Source organism: Lissotriton vulgaris, chromosome 6, assembly GCF_964263255.1.
Source record: "Lissotriton vulgaris chromosome 6, aLisVul1.2, whole genome shotgun sequence".
NCBI classification, from domain to species: Eukaryota; Metazoa; Chordata; class Amphibia; order Caudata; family Salamandridae; genus Lissotriton; species Lissotriton vulgaris.
Window position 1 is genome coordinate 131,200,984 of NC_141694.1, and position 7,911 is coordinate 131,208,894.

Sequence of the window (7,911 nt, forward strand, 5' to 3'; positions counted from 1 at the left end):
AATGAAGCCACGCCCCTTTTTACACCTCTCTGCAACGCAACCCCCGTGCATGTTTGAAGAGGGGGAACTAATTCCCCTTGCATACTGGGGGCCCCTGGGGGCCAACTAGCCCACCTGGAATCTCCAGTATGCGCCAGGGGGCTGCATTGCAGAGGTGTAATGAGGCTATGCCCCTTGTTACACCTCTCTGCAACACAGCCCCCTGGCGCGTTTGCAGAGGGGGAACTAATTCCCCTTGCATACTGGGGGTCCCTGGGGGCCAACTAACCCACCAGGAGCCTCCAGTATGCGCCAAGGGGCTGCATTGCAGAGGGGTGTAATGAGGCAACACCCTTTTTACACCTCTCTGCAACGCAGCCCCCGTGCATGTTTGAAGAGGGGGAACTAATTCCCCTTGCATACTGGGGGTCCCTGGGGGCCAACTAGCCCACCTGGAACCTCCAGTATGCACCAGCGGGCTGCATTGCACAGAGGTGTAATGAGGCTATGCCCCTTTTTCCACCTCTCTGCAACGCAGGCCACTGGCGCGTTTGCAGAGGGGGGACTAATTCCCCCTGCATACTGGGGGTCCCTGGGTCATATCTGCCCAAACGCCGATATTCCGAACGATTGAAAATGACTTTTCTTGAGAAACATTCGGATTTGGATTATCATGTCCTATACTTTGGAATTTTTGAAAGACTGATTTTGAGGATGCTATAAATTACTCAAGTCTGTCCGAATTGAGTGGGTAAAATTGATACCTAGTCACTTTGAATAAGAATGTACTTACGTCTCGTCTAACATTTGGAAGAAATATCTAGTTATATGACAACAGGATACCGACATAACTTGAAGGAAATAAGAACGCCCTGAAGAAGTTCTGTTGTACAGAACGAAACGCGTCGGCTGGCTGTAGTACATAAACTTAAGGAAAATAAAAGCCTTTGAATATACACCAAGATTCAGCGCTTCAATAAGGACTCTAAGTGATATGATTTGATTGGACTTATTGTGCAAGTGGTGCTGTGTCAAACTTTGGAATATTCTCAACTACTCTCTACTACTTACTCTCTACTACTCCACTACTCTCTAATACTCACTCTCTACTACTCATTCTCTACTACTCTGCTACTCTCTACTACTCTCTCTCTACTACTCACTCCCTACTACTCACTATCTACTACTGTCTACTACTCACTCTCTACTACTCTCTCTACTACTCACTCTTTACTACTCACTCTCTACTACTCTCTCTCTACTACTCACTCTCTACTACTCTCTACTACTCACTCTCTACAACTCTCTCTACTGCTCTCTACTACCCACTCTACTACTCACTCTCTACTATTCTCTCTCTCTGCTACTCACTCTCTACTACTCTCTACTACTCACTCTCTACTACTCTCTCTCTACTACTCTCTACTACTCACTCTTTACAACTCTCTACAACTCACTCTCTACTGCTCTCTACTAATCACTCTACTACTTACTCTCTACTACTCACTCTCTACTACTCTCTACTACTCACTCTACTATTCACTCTACTATTCTCTACTACTCACTCTCTGCTACTCTCTCTACTGCTCTCTACTACTCTCTACTACTCACTCTCTACTCTCTATTACTCACTCTCTACTCTCTACCTCTCTACCTCTCTCTACTTCTCTCTCTACTAGTCTCTACCTCTCTACCTCTGCCTCTCTACCTCTACCTCTCTACCTCTACACCTCTATCTCTCTACCTCTCTCAACACGCACACATATACACATATATATATATATGCATATATATGCATACACATTTATATATATGTATGTGTATATATATATATACATTCATATACAAACATATATAATCTGCATATCTATATAAATACAAATATAAATGCATGCATACATATACATATATGCATACATATGCATGTTATTTACATGAAAGTTTTAAAAACACAAATAAAAGCAAAGCTAAAAAGCCACCTCATTACAAACAGAATGGAAAGGGGCGACCAATCGGTCCCCCCGAACGTATGGTCGAGTACCACGATCCCCCCGGGAAGCCATCTTGGGCGGGAGGCGAGTCTCGGCTGGTATGCCCGAAGCGGCGTAGCCGGGGCGCGCCTTTTTCCCGCCCTAGAGTGGGCTGGCCTAGACACCAACACGGCCGGCCACGCCCTTGGAGGCAGGCGGGGGCAGGTTCACGCCCACCCTGAAGACGGATAAAAGGAGCGGAAGCCAACAAAGCATCCTCTTGTTCCTGTGCTCTGAAGCTGCACCTCCCCGCTGCACGTGAGCTCGAGACGGAACGAAGAGCAATTTTGAGCGTTGTAATCCCTCTTTTTTGTCTTACAGATATCCCGGCTAAGAATGCCCAAGAAGGTCGGAAAGCGGGTCGGTACCGAGGAGATGCTCCGCATGCTCATGAAGGAGATAGCCGATCTGAAGAGAAAGGTTGAGGCTAAGGACGGGGAGGGAGGACCGAAACGGCCTTTACTGGGAACAATTCCCGGTGGAAAGAGCAAGAGGCCCAGAAGGGGAGCACTTGGGGGGGAGACCCCGGTTCCCGAAGCGCCACAAGAGGAGCCAACCCCGGCGCCAAAGGAGGGGAACCCAATCCCTGTGGTGGTCACCCCCGCGAACAGGGAGGATATGCCCCCCGAGTTAGCGGCGCAATTGGCAGCGTGGTTGGGAAACGATAGCGAGGGCGCCACGGCTGACGACGCCCGGGCAGTGATGAGGCAACTGCGGGAATCTAGGGAGGCTGCGAAGACTCCATCTCCTGTTCCCCCGCAGGTCCCAGCGGTTGCAAGTACAGCAGGCCCAGGTTCGGCGACAAGCGTGGGGTCTACTTCAGGTAAGCGGCCATTGCCGATTGCGGGGGGGGAATCTGCACCTTCTCGAAAGGAGAAGATTGCCCAGCACGTCCCACTAGAAGTCAAGGAATTGATTTGGGCGGACAAATATGTAAACATGTTTTCATTGCTTACCGACCATTACGAGATCGAGCATGTAAAGAGTCAAAAGGAGCTCATGCATCCGAGTGTTTGGCGCGCTAAAATGGCCGCCTTTAAGGTCGACGAGACCATTGGTACTTGGGGCAGAGCGTGGGGAATTTTTACTTCCATCATGGGGGAGCGCAGACCTGAGTTGTTGACCGAGTTACCCATTTATCAGTCACGTATTATGGAGTATTCTGTGGCATATGGGGGCAATCAGTGGTTCTGCTATGATAATCTGTTTAGAAAAGCTAAAGAACACGACCCGTTGTTGTCCTGGGATTGTTACAACTCTGTGTCTTGGCAAAAAATGGAGAGTACAGGGATGTTGAAGGTGCCATTAGTAGGGAGTAACGGGGGGGAATCCCCCCGCCAAAACTCTGGGACGCCCTTTCGGACGGGTACAGGTAACGAGTTCCACACGAAGCCGAGTGGCAACACAGGTAAAAGGGGGATCTGTTGGAATTTTAACAGGGGTAAATGTACCAGGCCCTAGGGGTCATGCAAATTCAGACATGAGTGTGGGGGGTGCGGGCAGCCATCCCATCCTGAGTCCATGTGCAGAGCCAAAACGGGTGATAACGGTGGTAAGGGAGGCGCCAAACAGGTCTAATATAGTCCGAGGGGCGCCTTTACCGACCCCGATTGATACCATGGCAATGATTCCTTGGCTCAGCGAATACCCAGATCATGCTTCCGCTGGGGTGTTGCGGAACGGGTTTTCATATGGTTTCCGCATCCCAGTGGGGGATTTTCAGGGGGTACCGGACTGTAAGAATCAAATGTCGGTCTTACAGCACACGGCGGTGGTGCAGGTAAAGATTGGGAAAGAGGTGACTCGAGGTCGTGTCGCCGGTCCATTCGATTTGCCACCAGTTGCTAATTTTGTGTGTTCTCCTCTAGGGGTGGTTCCCAAGAAGGACCCGGGTGAGTTTCGGCTGATACACAATTTGTCAGCCCCACATGGTCTTTCCGTGAATGACGCAATAGATCCGGAAGTATGTTCGGTGCGGTACGCATCTTTCGATGAGGCCGTTGCCATGTTGAATCGCCTGGGGCCCGGGACGCTGATGGCCAAATCGGACATCGAGTCAGCGTTCCGATTGCTCCCGGTACACCCAGACGATCAGCGTCTCCTTGGTTTTCAGTTTCAGGGTCGCTATTACATGGATAAATGTATGCCAATGGGATGCTCGATTTCATGTGCCTATTTCGAGAAATTCAGTTGTTTTCTGCAGTGGGTATTCACGAGGAAGACAGGTTTTCAACATGTTATGCACTATCTCGATGACTTTCTGTTTCTGGGGGCAGCCGGGGATTCTGAGTGTGGACAGGCCTTACATGAATTTTGTGTCCTAATGAATCAATTTGGTGTGCCATTGGCGCCAGGTAAGACGGTTGGTCCCTCGACCTTAATCGAGTTTCTGGGGATCGAGCTCGACTCAGTGGAAGGTTGTTTTCGTTTACCTAAAGAAAAGGTGTTAAAATTCAGGTTATCCCTTGAGACATGTATTCGTGCAACGAAAGTGAACTTACATCAATTGCAACAGGTGGTAGGTCAGTTGAATTTTGCCCTAAGAGTAATGCCGATGGCACGCCCCTTTTCCCGCTCGATTGCACAGTCCATGGTCGGCTTGAAGGAAGGACATCATCGTACGAGACTCTCGGCGGAGGTTCGCCAGGACATGCGCATTTGGATTGCATTCCTGGCGGATTTCAATGGTCGAATTGTCTGGAATAAACCAGCAGTGTCTTCCGAGGAGTTGGGGCTATGGACAGACTCGGCGGGGAGTGTGGGTTTTGGCGCCATATTGGGTACACAATGGTCGGCTCAAAAATGGCCGTCATGGTGGCATGAGTGCGGGTTGACGAGTAACATTGCTTTTCTCGAACTGTTCCCTATTCTGGTGGCCTTGAAAACATGGCCAGAAGGGTTTAGGGGTCACTCTGTGGTTTTCTGGTCTGATAACATGACCGTGGTTGAGTGTATCAATAGTCAGGCAGCACGTTGCAAATTGATTCTGAGACTACTCAAGGAAATTGTGTTGTTGTGCATGCAACTAAATGTACTGTTTAGGGCGCGGCACGTGCCGGGGGTGATGAACCAAGCGGCTGATGCGCTCTCTCGTTTCCGTATGCAGGCCTTCTGGGGTTTTCTGCCCACAGCGGACCCGGTGGCGGCACCCTTTCCAGAAGCTCTCTGGTCTCTCGGTGCCCCGAACTACAAGACCTCGTGGGAGAGAGTTTAGCACCCAGGACGAGGAAGGCATATGAAGGGGCGTTCCGTTCCTATTGGGCCTTTTTGGGTACTGCCGGGAGGGAGCTTTGGGGTCTGGAAGAGTCTGTAGTAAGATTCCTGCTCTCTTTACGTCACGCAGGCAAGTCAGTAGCTACGGCCCAGAGGCATCGGGCCGCCATTTCCTTCATGGCAAGGGCTCATGGGATCCAGGACCCGACAGCGTCTTTCGTTGTGCAGAAAGCGCTACGTGGGTGGCAACGCCTTGAGGGTCGCAGAGTAGACGATAGGCACCCGATAGGTTTGGATAGGTTGGCCCTGTTATTATCCGTGCTACCGGTAACATGTTCATCCCAGTACGAAGCAGTGTTGTTCCGAGCCGCATTTGCATTAGCATTCCATGGGGCTATGCGGGTAAGCGAATTAGTGGCAAAGAACAAGCAGGATACGATGGGGGGACTGTGCCGGGAACACATTCAGGTCAGAGAGGAGACGATGACGGTCTCGTTTGTAAAGTCCAAATCCGATCAGGATGCAATCGGGGACTGCGTAATCATCCAGAGGATCCCCGGGTCTGCCATGTGCCCTGTTGGGTGCGTAGAAGCATATTTAGCGCAGAGGGTGGCAGCATGGGGGGGGACCTTGTTAAGACACGCTGACGCCACCCCACTGACGAGGTTTCAGTTTCAGCGGGTGCTTGCGATGTCGATTTCTGCCGCGGGCTTGAACCCCGGCGACTTTGGGACCCATTCCTTTCGGATAGGGGCTGCTACGGAAACTACAGCCAAGGGTCTGAATGTTGATCAAATAAAACGTGTGGGGCGTTGGTCCTCGAACAGTTATAAGAGGTATGTACGGTTGCACATGTTGTGAAGCTGTAACGATGTACTCACGCTTCTTGTTTTTGTTTGGTTTTCAGTTGCGCAAGCCTACGAGGCGGGGCGGACTGTCCAGTCGACCCGACACCGGGGGGCCAGCGGTCAGACATTACCGGCTGTGAAAAAGGAGGTGTGGGTCGTGGGCCACTCATACGTGAGGCGTGCCGCGGACGTATTCAAAGCAGGTGACATGATTCACGTGGCTGGGGAATACGGGTACAGTGTGTCCTTCTACGGAAAGGGCGGGCTCTGTATTGACCAGTTTCAAGCATTTTTCGAGGGTTTGTTAGGGCGGACAAGGTCACCGCCGTCTGTAGTCATAGTACATCTTGGGGGCAATGATTTGGTGACCACTGGTAGACGACTTCTTCTTGAGGCGATGCTTTCCACGGTAAGTTGGTTGGCGAGAAGAGTTCCAGGGTGCACAATTGCATGGTCCCATATGATCCCACGGAAAGTGTGGCGGGGGGCTATTTCTGTTTCTGCGCTGAATCATTCAGTAAGGAAAATTAATAATAAAATGAGTAGATTGTTTCGTTCAAGTACACTGCATTCTGTTTCGCATGGTTGTATTAAAGGGGACAGTATGTATTTGGGGGACGGTGTTCATTTGTCCCGGGTGGGGAACGAATTACTCATAGGAGACTTCATAGCATGGTTAAGAAGTTTACAGCATGACCTTTAGGTAGGAGTGTTTTGTGGGGGGTCCGGATAGCCGGTCAACTATCCGGCCTGTGGCGGTAAGGTCATGATCGGTGAGCAGTAATTGGAAGATCCCTATGAGGGGGCGTCACCCATTACGGATGGGAGCGCGCGGGGGAGGTGGCCAATTGGCCCCTCAATGGGGAGGCGGTCCTGTCTAAGGAGAGGCCGCCGGAAGGAAAGGAAAGGTGGTCAAGGCCCCTTCCTGGATAGGAGGGGCTACGGCCCCTCCTGGGGAATTTCCCGGGGCCAGGACATCTGCGACCGCAGATAGGTAAGTTGTGTGGGGTGCGGGAGGGGGTTTACGCTACCTTTTAGACACCTCACACGAGTCCTCGAACGACCGTTAAATGGCGTCGAGTTTATTTGGGCCCCCGTCAAGTACAAAGGGAAATTGGTAAATGCACTTGAGGTACGCCTCTGTGCGGTCGCCCCTCTCACAAGTGAGGGGGGTATTTCTGGTTTAGGGATCTGACACCGGTTACGACCTTGCCGTTGGCCCTTAACGTTAGGATGTACAATTTCAAGTCAAATGTTTTGTAGGATGTTAGTTCGGCTAGGAGAACCTTTGTATTAGAGATCTGTTAAGGTTAGCCAACATCGTAATGTGGAAATGAAATTGTACATTATATGAAACTGTTATTTTAATGTTTTCTTTTGTTTCATATTTTAATAAATACGGCCGGGAAGGGTGACTCCCTTCCCGCCTTCCAAAAGTTCAAGAACTGTTTCCGGTTTCCCAATTCTTGGGGATTGTGTTGAGAGGGGGTGGCGGGTATCTCGGCCATATGGAAAGGGGCGACCAATCGGTCCCCCCGAACGTATGGTCGAGTACCACGATCCCCCCGGGAAGCCATCTTGGGCGGGAGGCGAGTCTCGGCTGGTATGCCCGAAGCGGCGTAGCCGGGGCGCGCCTTTTTCCCGCCCTAGAGTGGGCTGGCCTAGACACCAACACGGCCGGCCACGCCCTTGGAGGCAGGCGGGGGCAGGTTCACGCCCACCCTGAAGACGGATAAAAGGAGCGGAAGCCAACAAAGCATCCTCTTGTTCCTGTGCTCTGAAGCTGCACCTCCCCGCTGCACGTGAGCTCGAGACGGAACGAAGAGCAATTTTGACCCACC